Source organism: Aulonocara stuartgranti, assembly GCF_965226115.1.
Source record: "Aulonocara stuartgranti genome assembly, chromosome: 3".
Lineage (NCBI taxonomy): Eukaryota > Metazoa > Chordata > Actinopteri > Cichliformes > Cichlidae > Aulonocara > Aulonocara stuartgranti.
This window is the reverse complement of record NC_138941.1, coordinates 29,629,579-29,642,688: the sequence shown is the minus strand read 5'-3', so window position 1 is coordinate 29,642,688 and position 13,110 is coordinate 29,629,579.

Genomic DNA, 13,110 nt, shown 5'->3' with positions numbered 1-13,110 from the left:
GCAGACAGTTGGTGTGGTAAACCACCGCCTCTGTTCAAAGATGGTCGCTCACAGTGGACATAGATGGCTTCTTTCACTCCTCTTTCAAACCATCTGTCCTCTCTGTCCAAAATGTGAACATTGGCATCCTCGAAAGAGTGTCCTTTATCCTTAAGATGCAGATGGACTGCTGAGTCTTGTCCTGTGGAGGTGTCTCTTCTATGTTGTGCCATGCGCTTGTGAAGTGGCTGTTTGATCTCTCCAATGTAGAGGTCTGAGCATTCCTCGCTGCACTGTACAGCATACACCACATTGTTAAGTCTGTGTTTTGGCGTTTTGTCTTTCGGGTGAACCAGTTTCTGTCTGAGCGTGTTGCTGGGTCTGAAATGCACCAGGATGTCATGCTTGGAGAAAACTCTCCTGAGTTTCTCTGATACACCGGCTACATAGGGGATGACAATGTTGTTGCGTCTGTCCTTCTTATCGTCCCTCGCTGATGTCTGGTCTTCTTTTCTGTGCCTCTTTGCTGACTTTAAGAACGCCCATTTAGGATAGCCGCACGTTTTGAGTGCTTCCTTTACATGTGTGTGTTCCTTCTTTTTTCCTTCAGGCTTAGAGGGAACATGTTCTGCCCGGTGGTGTAGGGTCCTAATTACTCCAAGTTTGTGTTCCAGAGGGTGATGGGAGTCAAAGAGGAGGTACTGGTCTGTGTGTGTGGGCTTCCAGTAAACTTCGATGTTGAGGTTGCCATGTACAGCATACACCACATTAACAATGTGATGTATGCTGTACAGTGCAGCGAGGAATGCCCAGACCTCTACATTGGAGAGACCAAACAGCCACTTCACAAGCGCATGGCACAACACAGAAGAGCCACCTCCACAGGACAAGACTCAGCAGTCCATCTGCATCTTAAGGATAAAGGACACTCTTTCGAGGATGCCAATGTTCACATTTTGGACAGAGAGGACAGATGGTTTGAAAGAGGAGTGAAAGAAGCCATCTATGTCCACTGTGAGCGACCATCTTTGAACAGAGGCGGTGGTTTACCACACCAACTGTCTGCCATCTATAATCCAGTTTTGAGTTCCCTCCCCAGACGCCTTAACGCCCACTCACATCCTGGGCCATCTGACCTCAGGAATTCGCATGATAAGGTGGGGCCAGGTTTCACAATGAACACACCCGAAACTCTGGCTGATTGGGACCCACACCCAGTTTCACACCTTGGCTCAGGCGATTAGAGGATCATCAGGGGGTCCTTTTGTCCCTCTGTGGGGGGATACTCCCACTAGGTTTATATCTGGGACTCTCCACCATTTGACCTTAGAACTGAAGAAGCTTCTCGGATGAGAGGTGAAACGTCTTCAAGCAACTTAAAGAAGTCCAGACGCTTTTCTTTGCAAGCTCCTTTGACTACGATGACCTGGATGACTGAGAACCTTCACAGACACACGTGTCTGATTAGCCACATTTAGCTTACCGCCGTCGAGTGGATGCTCAGCATTTACGTGGAGCCACAGCTCAGTAAACCTTCCGGTTTCGCTCTGCCCTTGACAACAACAAGTGCAAATACATAATTTGTGAAAAATATCAGTTTAGATCGTATTTTTTTAACTCGTTAGAGGTTAATTTCTCCAGCTTACCGATAACAGAAGTTTTAGTCCGTCTGCTCTGTTCAGCTGTAGAAGCAAGAGACTGAAAACTTGGGAGCTGGTACTAAGGAGGGACAAGAGCTGCCTAGAGCTTCACCGATTGGCTGACATGCGAGGAGTGGAGTAAAACAATAGGCTCTCATCAGAGCTCATCTAATGGAGCTAAAAGGAGGGAAAAAAATGCAGCATATGCCATGTATAATACTAAACAGCAAGCTGTTTTACCCAGTAATAAGTAGCTAGGTGCATTAAGATGAGTCACACCTGTCTCTATTAATTTTTAGCTCTTAGCATGCTTAATTCTTTTTCATTCATGGCCTTCTGGATAAACAGCTACATTTAAATAAAGGCTACATGAAACAAATTCAAAGTGGTTGCAGAAGACGTCCATTCGTTCAGAAAGCAGACAGTCTGAAACGAGTAACAACTAAGTTCCCGTACTGTGAATTTGTCTGGTTTCCCTCTCTGGCCGTCAACATTCATTGAAACACAAAACTGAATCCAGTAATAATCGTGCTACCAAGCGACAACCCCGCTGTTCTGAGGTTACAAGAAATCAGAATTCAGACTTGGAGAGTCACTCATGCAATCAGCACTAGAATTAACTGTTCAACCTTGAAGCCCTGGATCCATAAACACTGTTCCAGGTCAGGAAAAACGAATGAAGAAATTAGTTATGTCGAAGGTTCAGGAAACAAAAAAATCTTCCTTTTGAAAAAGAAGCACAAAACTTACAGGAATTTCCCACCGAGGTTTGTTTCAAATACTTGTTCCTGTTCACCATGCGAACCTCCGACCTTCAGTACAACTCCAGGTCATGCCACCTACAGAAATAGTCTGACCATTCTGCAGCGGTTGGATGTATAAGTAATGTGCACGAGGTGGAGGAGGAGGAGGAGTACAGAGCGCTAGTGGATGATATTGTGGAGTGCTCTGGGAGAAGCATCGGCGTCTGAATGTGAAAAAGAGCAGAGAGACGGTGATCAGCTTTAGGAGGAAGAGAGTGGCTACAGCAACCTGTTCTTTGTGTGTGCTTCTTCTCTGTCCTAACGCATCTTTTTATTTGTTTACCTTTAAATCTCAGAAAAAATAAGAAGGCTCAATGAGTGGATTTTGGAGACAAAACAACTGGATTTTACAGTTAAAGAAGGTCATACTGTTTCTCTCTCCACTACTAACTGAGAGGCTGAAGCATACCCGGGCTTTTAAAATGCCATTCACTAAAACACAGATTAACAACACTGTGATAAGCTCTGACACTAATTTGACAGAGAAACAAATGTAGTGCTAAAGAGCAGTTTCTTCCAGCTCAGAACAAAAAAGTCTGGTCTTGCATCTAAACTGGACCACTGTAAACATATACTGAAGTTAGTCAATCATAGCTTTTAAAATTCATTAAAAAAAAAAGAGAGATCACACTACTCCAGTGCTCTTTCTCTCTTGGCATTACAGAATCCAGTGTAATGTGCCACTGCTTGCTTTTAACGTCCCTATGCTCCTTTAGATCAGCCTTCCACAACCTCTGGGCCACGGACCGGTATCGGTCCATGAGTTGCTTGGCAGCGGGCCGCAAGAGTTAACGGCACGGGTGTGAAATTGATGGTTTTCAGGGTTTTATCGTTATTTTTTTAAATCGTTTTTATCGTTTACTCGGTTTCCCTGGGTCTTTTCCTGTTTGTTATGAATACGTCTTCTTTTTTTGGTACCGGTACTGGTTTCATTTTGTTGTATTTATCCGCGACACCTTAAAGGCCGGTCTGTGAAAATATTGTCGGACATAAACCGGTCCGTGGCGCAAAAAGGATTGAGGACCGCTGCTTTAGATCGTTAATGTCTGCTTCTCAGTCACTCCCGATGACCCCACAGTCAAAGCTTGTTGAAAAGGAGCTCGTCCCTTTGCTGTTTTTGCACTACAACTCTGGAATGACCTCCTGGGTGACCTCAGACAAGCTATTATTTGAAATCCGGGCTGAAGACAAACCTTTTTCTGTCAAGTTGGAAACTGCCGACTTCTGGAAGATTGATCAGTGTTGCGTTGTGTAATGTAAACACTGAGAATGTGTGTGCCACCATGTTTTAAAATAATTTGTTTATTCTGTTTTATTTTAATGTAAAGAACTTTGGTTTTAAATGTGCTATAGAAATATGTCTATGCTGGGGCAGGATGTTTAAAAAGGGGTTCAAGTACCTGGGCATCCACATCGAAACAGGCTGAACCAAAACCAATACGGAGGCTGTGTTGCACAAAGAGGATGAGCCGGCTCTGTTTGCAAAGGAAGCTGGGATCCTTCAGTGTCTGCAGAAAATGATGAAGATTTGCTATCAATCAGCTGTGGCGAGTTCAGTGTACTTTCCTGTGGTCTGCTGGGGGAGCAGCATCAGAGACAGAGTGACTAAACCGATCAGGAACGCTGGCTCTGTGATTGGTTGCAAACCAGACACAGCTGTGGCAGCTGTGGTGGAGAGGAGGTCACAGAACTCACTGTTATCCATCACGGATCATGCTGACCACCTTCTGCACCGGCTGCGGAGCTCATTCGCTAACACGCCGATTCAGAAAACCTTTCATACATGCAAGAATTCTCTGCAATGAAACACATCTGCTGTCTAACTTTAACATTTTATTTCAACACAACACTCTTACAACACACACACACACAGGCTGCACTGCACTATTACACTGTTATTCTGAGCCACTGCTGCTTTTGCTATAATTAGTGAGCTATTTTTGCTTTGTTGACTTTGAAAAATGCACTTTTACTTAATATATTTTAATTAAATTCCTATTTTACTTTGATTTTTAAATTTCAAATTCATTTTTTATCTTATAGAGTGATTTTTATTGTCACATTGTATTTTATTTCATCAGTCGTTCTACTTTTTTAATGCATGTTTGTGTTTAATTTACTTTTTAAATTACTATAATATAATTTTTCCAAATCTGAGATAAATAAAGTGTATGACATTAATTATTCTCATAGTGCCGCCCTTTTTGTTTTCTCAAACAACACTATGTTTACTTGTTTTACAGGTTACCTCTCAACAGGCTAAAGTTGGCAGTGACTCAGCAGGTCTTAAATACGCTCAGTCCTTTAAATGCTAAGTACAGCTCATCATTCAGTAGCTTGTAGATTGCCCTTCTGTGACTTAATGAGTCGGACACATTGTTGTGGAGTATTTGTTCCATTCTTCTTTACAAAGTTGCTTCAGTTGATTGAGGTTTGCAGACATTAGTTTGTGACAGCTCTGGTTCATCGAAACACACTGGCTTTTTCGTTTTCAGACATTATGTTGTAGATTCTGTGAACTCTGGTGCGCTCGTGATCATTGTACTGTTGCATGACCCAGTCTGGGCAAAACTTTAGCTGTCAGACTGATGGTCTCACACTTGACTCTAGAATGCTTTCTTATAGAGAGGAGTTCATGCTCGACTCAATGACTCAAGCCCACATCATCACCCCTCCATCACCAGGTTTGACAGTTGGTTTGAGGTGTTTGTGCTAATGTGCTGTGTTTGGTTTTCTGGAACTGTATTTTGGCCAAACATCTCCACTGTGGTCTTATCTCTCCAAAGGACATTGTTACAGAAAACCTTGGGATTTGTTCACTTGCAAATTTGCAAACCTAGGAGGTGCTGCCATGTTCTTTTTAGGCAAGGCAAGTTTATTTATATAGCACAATTCAATAAGAAGGTGATTCAAAGTGCTTTACAGAGACATTAAAAAACAAAAACAAATAAAAAGCATGATTTTAAAAAAAGGGAACAGCAGATAAACTCAGTAGTTAAAATGTAAGTTTTGAAGTTTAAGCTTAAAAGTGTGGATTTGGTGCTTTATTCAAATGCAGCTGAGAACAGGTGAATCTTCTTGAGCTGATCTGAGGCTTTCTGGGAGTTTGTTCCAGATATAAGGAGCATAAAAGCTGAATGCAGCTTCTCCGTGTCTGGTTCTGACTCTGGGAACTGATAAAAAACCAGATCCAGATGACCTGAGGGATCTGGAAGGTTCATATTGGGTCAGGAGGTCACTGATGTATTTTGGTCCTAAACCATTCAGAGCTTTATAGGCCAGCATCAGAACTTTAAAGTCTATCCTCTGACGGACAGGCAGCCAGTGTAAAGACCTCAGAGCTGGACTGATGTGGTCCACTTTTTTGGTCTTAGTGAGGACTCGAGCATCGAGTTCTGAATGAGCTGTAGTTGTCTGACTGATTTTTTAGGTAGACCTGTAAAGATGCTGTTACAGTAATCAAGCCTACTAAAGAGAAGAAGCTTTCTGCTGGAAACGTTTCAAACAAGCCATGCTTATTCAGTCTCGCTCTAACTGCATTGCCATGAACTTTAACATTTAATATGTTAACTGAGACTTAACTGAGCACCTTGTTTCCTACTGAAGCAGTAAGAGTGCATTATGTTTTTCACATTTCTGTATATCTTAAACATAGATACGAGCTGTAAGGTTTTCTAGTTGTTTTCCATGTGGGTCTCTGAAAAAGATGAGAGAAACTAACTGTACCAAGGCAGATAAGTAGAGGTAATTAATCAAAATGTTAATGAATGCCTGAATCCAAATGTCTTTATCGTGTTTTTCACAGAAGAAACGAACAAGTCATTAACTGCAAATTGAGTCCATTGTCTTCCGAGCAGGTCTTCCAGGGATCTTTTAGATTACAGAAAAAATATACACATATTTGGGCCTTTGGGCTAGACAGCCAGCACCTTAAACATTTCCGTAGTCTCTGCTGCTGCTGTGAGGTAGGTCTCTACTGTGAATGAGATTGGAAGCCACATGCTTGTGTACAGCAGGAGTGTTTGCTGGATGACAAAAACATTAAAGGAAAACAAAAACAATGTGATTATCTCATAAAGATTAATACATGAGAAATACGTCTTTCCTCTCATTCAAAATTCATCTTTGTTGACATTAGAGGCTTGAACAGAGGTGCAGACAGGAGCTACCTTGTGCAGGGGGGCTAAATATGAACTGACAGCAAATAACTGTGACAAATGGCATCTATGTAAAGTGCTTCATTTAGTGAAGATAAGCAACATAAGGACGACAGTCTGAGACACTTAATATTTAATGTTCGGAGCGTCACGGCAACATAATTCACTGCAATTATGTGCAAAACAAACTTCCCCAGCACAGTCTGAGGCACGACAGCTTCCCTTTATAATATTTTTGAAAGTTTCACTTTAGGTTTGCATGGGGTCAGTAAAACGGCTTCGTAAAGCCGTGGTTTGTATCACCCACCTGTTGCCTACACCTAACCCAAGGTTTGATCCGATCTTGCTTAATTCGGTCCCTTTTCCTTGGTTCTTGGTCTCCTCATTGAAAATTCTCAGAGGTTGCCTGGAATAAAACCTAATTAATTTTGCAATTCGTCCATTTCGCCCTAATCAGCGGAACTGTCTGCAGTCTTCAGAATCGGTTCAGCGATTCTCTACTGTTTGAGTGAATGCCTTCAGCATTAATGGAAGGCCATTTATGCGGTAAAGAAAGAAATGCACTGTACACAAAAGCCATCAAGAGAGTGTTGATCCATGTTGTTTCTATAGTAATGCACAGGTATTGATTCGTGGTAGCATGTGGTAAAGTGGCACACTGACAGCAGTGTGCAGAGTTTGGTGCTGAGAGGCCCTCTTTCTTTCCTCTACAGGGTGGCTTTTAGCTGCACCGCATGCTGTGTGCTTTCAAAGGGGTTTCAAACTGGGCCTGATTCATAAAACTGGAAAACAGCAAATGCAGCGAAGACACATCAGAGCAGAGCACATGAGGACCTCTTCTATTGATTTTGGTAATGTACTGGATTGACTGGACTTGAATGTTCAGCGTGGAATTGATGTTGTGTCAGGGGAATCTGCTGCACCATGCATGTACCGGGGGAAAAGACAAGAAAACACAGGCCCGTGTTTCAAATACGTTCATGCGTATATGAGTGTTGAGTTATACAGCATCTTGGAGGAAAACCAAGCTCATGGGCACTAAGCCATGTGTCTCTCTCCAGCAGGTCTTTACGTGCACAAAAATCACACGTGAGTTCACTTCACCTACACGCAGAGACACAAACACACATAAACACATCCATATACACATCCTGCCGTATTCATCAATCTGTCAGTTAAGATATTACAATCGATCGACTTCAACCGCTTATTAAATCGCAGTCCATCGTCCAATCCATCATCCTGTCTGTGAGGCCATCACTGCAATAAATGTACCAAATAATGTATCAACGACAAAACTACAACTACCAATGAAAACATGGATAATCCGCTGCATGCATGTACAACCATTCTCAGACCCAGCTCGTAACATACTGACAGTTGCTGAGGAGCCTTTTGTTGCTGTGTTTTAATGCAAAGTCTGTGTTATTTTCAACATGAAGGAGAACAAACGCACGAAAAGACAGGGTATCCTTCCTTCTCTTCAATCACAGCAATCCTCTGCATGTCTAAGGCCAAGAAGTGTCATGATTTATGAGATGAATCGTCATCATTTTGGCATATTCTGAACACAATTTGATGATCACTAGATCACTGTGATCTTTACTTCCCACAATACTTATTAAAAACACAACAAAACATACCTTTCAGCTTTTCATGCATTTTGAAACTGGTATTTTTGGAGCCCTGGCATGTAAATCTATCTTTGAAACACTTTCAATTTCTCTTGATTAAATGTGCTATAAGCTAAAAGTAAAAAACATGACAGTAACCATAAAACAGTATTCTAATTTATACATATTTACTAGGGGTGCAACGATACACAAAATTCACGGTTCGGTTCGATACTTTGGTGTCACAGTTCATTATTTTTTCGATACAAAAAAAAATGTTCATGCCTTTTTAATTTGTCATTTATTAAAATTATAAATATATATTTTAACTCAAAAGTACAGTTTTTAAATTTAATGTTGCTGAAACAACAAAATAATAAAAAAAAATCTATCTGATCGAGAAATCACTCATCTTTGGAAAAGAGAGTTATTACAGAGAAATGGCTCTTTCCAAAATAAAAGCTATACTATACACTTCTTCTGGGCTATATTCTCAGCAGCAAATTAACCCCTTAAAGCCGGTTGGAGCGGGCACGCTTTTTTAAAATCCTGGTAGCACTGCAACCACGTAAGCTAGCGCAATAATTATTTTTGCATATGAAACCGGAGGAGTTGTACTTACATCTTATTCCAGAAACACGCTTTGCCAATCCGATCAGCTGTTTGTAACACTTCCTACATCCATCAGCGCAAACTATGGCATGTCCGCCATGACCTGCTCGAGACGTCATTTTGTGGAAATGTCGTTTTTTACCATCAGGGCCTTATGAGCCTATACTTGTGTCTTTAAAAGTTATGTTTGACTTTATGACTTTCTGTGTCGTTTCTGGGATGCTTAGGACTCATATTGCATTGCTGAAAAAAGTTTATTTTGATGCATATTCTGTTTTTTTGCAAATTTGCACTATAATATTTATTTTCGTTTTTCCTGCAGTATATAAAAATTGGTGTATTTCAAAAATAAAACTATGAAGACACTCAAAATAAATTTCCTGTGGTGGGAAACTATTTTGTGCAACTTTTTTGTATTTACAGTTTTGAGGGATAAGCCTCCTAAATTTCTCTAACTAGAAATATATGTTAAAAAAACAAAAACGATTTTCAAACTTTTTGTAGTTTATTGCACTTTTTTGCAATGTATGTAATTACTATGCACTTAATGGTAAATGCATACATATTATTAAAATTTGGGCTATAATGGTTGTATTGATGTATATCAACTTGAAATGCTCCCAGAAATGGCTCCACAGCATGTAAAAATATAATATAAGCTCTGGCGGACTTGGTTCTATGGTAGGTCTTAAAGGGTTAAACATATCAAGTCCCCATAAGGAGAATCATGTGCTAACCGCTGTCTAAATGACTCTGTAAAGTTTGTAGCATGCGTGCTTGTTGTTTTGTCTGATTTCACTTGTCTTTGCACTAGGTTGATGTCGGCGTAAATGTGCAGTCATATTCGTTGTGTTCCCACTAGTGCTGTCAGCGTTAATCTCGTTAAAATTACATTAACGCCGTAACGCGGCAAATCTCCGTTAACGAGTTACCGCGGATCGCCCGTGCGTGGGGCTGGACGGCGTTAACACGTTAACAAGCTAACTGTGCTAACGCACTAGTTCCCACCAATTGAGCATTGCGTCGCACATCCGACATACTGTTTTACTTTTGTCCATGACGCGCTTACCATCAGGGTCATGCTTCACATGAAAACCAAGATATACCAAACGCCAGATCTGAATGCGGGTGGGGGAGGCTCAATTTGCCATGTTGCAACGAGCTTAGCTTCTGTCTTGCTAGCTTGCCCTGCGCTCAGTGGATCTGCGCTCGACAGTGCAGCCTAGGCGGAGTAGTCGAACGCAGATCCACTGAGCGCTCAACACAGACAGCATCGTCAGAAGAAAAGTTGATAAAAGAAATGAAAAATTTTGTATTGTTCGATACATATGCATACGGAACCGAAAGCACTGTATCGAACGGTTCAATATCGATACGAGTATTGTTGCACCCCTAATATTTACAGATCATACAATAAAGACAGGCTCATCTCAACCTTGCTTCTCTAACTTGATCCACGTTATCAAAATTCACGACCCCCTTCAGATAAATGACATATCCGGCTTTGCACGTCTACAAGACATAAGTGAATTATTCAAGTTTAGAAACCTCCCAAATCTTGAATCATGTAATCAGGAAAGTACACAGTACAATAAGGTTTACTGAGTGTGATCAGTTGTCACTGCGTGGGAATTACTTTCAGGCTGTGTGTTTTACTTTGTACACCAGTCAAAAATCATCTCCACCTACGCAGGGAAACAAACCTGACAGCAGAATTTCATTTTAGCAGTCGGGGTGAAAGCGGGGCATTTTAATTAGAGAAAAGGATGTTCTTCTCTGCTGCAGCCTTGTTTCTGATTTAGGCTGATAAAGTAGGTTTATTTTTGCATTAAGATCTTGCCAAGTACAGCCTGAAGTTTATTTGCACAACATTAACACGTAGCTGGAATGATAAAAAAGAACGTATGCATATACGAGAGTAAAGCAGATCCAATCAATGGCACGCCATAAGCATAAATGAAAAGAGCCTAAGAAGATTATATCAGCTTTACGCTTCGACACAAACAACGACAAATCAGGAGGCAGTACCGCTGCCGTCCCGGTACCTACCAAAACCAAACGACTATCAACGACTTTCAAACAGTATACATTAAGAAGCTATAACAGTTTAGAAAAAAATTACCATATGAGGGACTGCAAAACTTCGTCCAGCTTGCCAAGCACCTATTCAACAATTTGTCTGGTTTCGAAACAACACAGCAAATGCTATTTGATGGGTTGAGATCCTAATGAGTGAGAAGAACACACTTGAGGATGGAAAATATTCGTGCTGCAGCTTGCAAAACAATCTGACATTTACAAAGAATGATTATCATCTAGTTAATAACAGGATGGTGCTCTCAGCCTCTGTGAAAATAACAGTCGGTGCTGTATTTAAATGCAGCTTTTATGATTTCATCGAAATGAGGACACAAATGCAGAAAACCAAAAGAGGGATGTGCAAAGGAAACAGGAAAAGAAGAGCTTTAATAATGAAAGACATGCAGACATGCAAAAAGGGTAAACTCGAGGAAAAAAAAAAGAGAAAAAGAGAAATACCACGAAAGGAGAGGTACTAATATTATAAGATCAAACCAGGAATACTGAAACACAAGATAATCAAGGAAAGACAAAAACACCAGCATGAAACACGTCTGTCTGTGCACAGTGAAATGGGAATTTCACAATGAGAATCAGAATCAGGTTTCTTTATTAATCCCACGGGGGAAAGTGCTTCATTACAGAAACTCAATTAAAATATAAATATGAAAAACGCAATGCCTGTTCTTCAAAACGAGTAAAAATAAGGCGCTCCTTTCAAAGTGCGACGTCTTAAAACAAATACTCCAAAGTTAAATGATACTATGTCCAAAATCTACACGATGTAGCATGTGAAAATAGTCCACGTGTTCTGGGGAGGAATTGTGACGTATGATGGCCACGGGTAGGAATGATTTACTGCGGCGTTCTCTGGTGGAAGGAATCGTTTGCTGATCATAATCCTGTGACTGTCTAGCACGTCATGGAGAGGGTGTGAGAGTGTTGCACATGAGAGTCAAACTCCAGGCGCCATAGAAACATCCTGAACATCTTACAGCAGATATTGAGGAAAAAACACGTCTCTGACACATCCTATTACTGCCGAGTCATCAGAAAACTTCTGAAAGTAGCAGGTCTCTGTGCAATACCCAAAGATAAAGAGAGAGAGGGTGGTCCCCAGAGAGGCTCTGCTGTTGCTGACCACACTGTCTGAAGCACAGTGCTGCAGGCGCACACTGACAGTGGTCTTACAGTCGGGTAGCCAACTATCAAGGTCACTAGGGAGGCATCCACCTGCATCACTGAGTCTTTACAAGATGATTTGCGATGTCAGTGTTACAGGTTATTAAGACCGTCGGGCCACTGGGATGTGAGGCGTGGCCAGTTACACAGCACTGGGACAAAACAGGAAAACTGTTACAACACATGGAATCTTGCAAATATTGGAATCACCATTTGTATTTATCAAAAAATATCCCCCCTGCTTGGTGCCTCCAGTCCTTCTCCTACATATAACCAAGACGGCAGTTACTGCCAGTAAGAAGTGAACAGAGTGCCACTCAGTATTTGGACCACTGCATAATCCTACTGATACTGGTACTGTATTTGTCAGTGTGAACCTTTTTATGCAAACAGTAAAAGCGGTAAAAGGACACATATATGCAATTTGAGACACAGCAACAGACAAACAGGCAGTGAAATAGATGGCACAGACAGAGAAGCATTTAAGGTTTGGAAAAAGGTAAACTAAGAAATACAAACAAAACCATTGCAGCAGTAAATGTACAATTAATATGGTAAGGCCTGCGGTGAGGAATTTCAAATGTCTGCATCTCGCTCGGTTCATACTGGGCGTTCGAATACAAGGAAGTAGAGCTACAGAGAGGATAACACACATTCATTCTGAATTTTGGATACTGAGAAAAAAAGCAACCTAAAATCTAACTAATAGGCCATTAAACAAATAAAAACACAAATTAACATTAGTACACTAATTATAGCACATAAAGTCAGTGGTGCAGTGTGTGATTATGGATAAAACCGAATAGCTATGCAATAAAACGAATTATTCAGTGAATCAGCCATAAAACTGAATACCCAATGCTGCTTGACAACACTATTATATGTAAATACTCCATTGAATCGTGCTGATTTCGCGATGCCTGCGTTATCGTACTGCTACATGATAAGGAGAAGGTTGGAGATTACAAGTAGTGATAAAAGGGGCTGCTGATAAAGTACTGATACTGAGATTTTCAGCTGACAGTATCACCAGTCTGGAGGGACA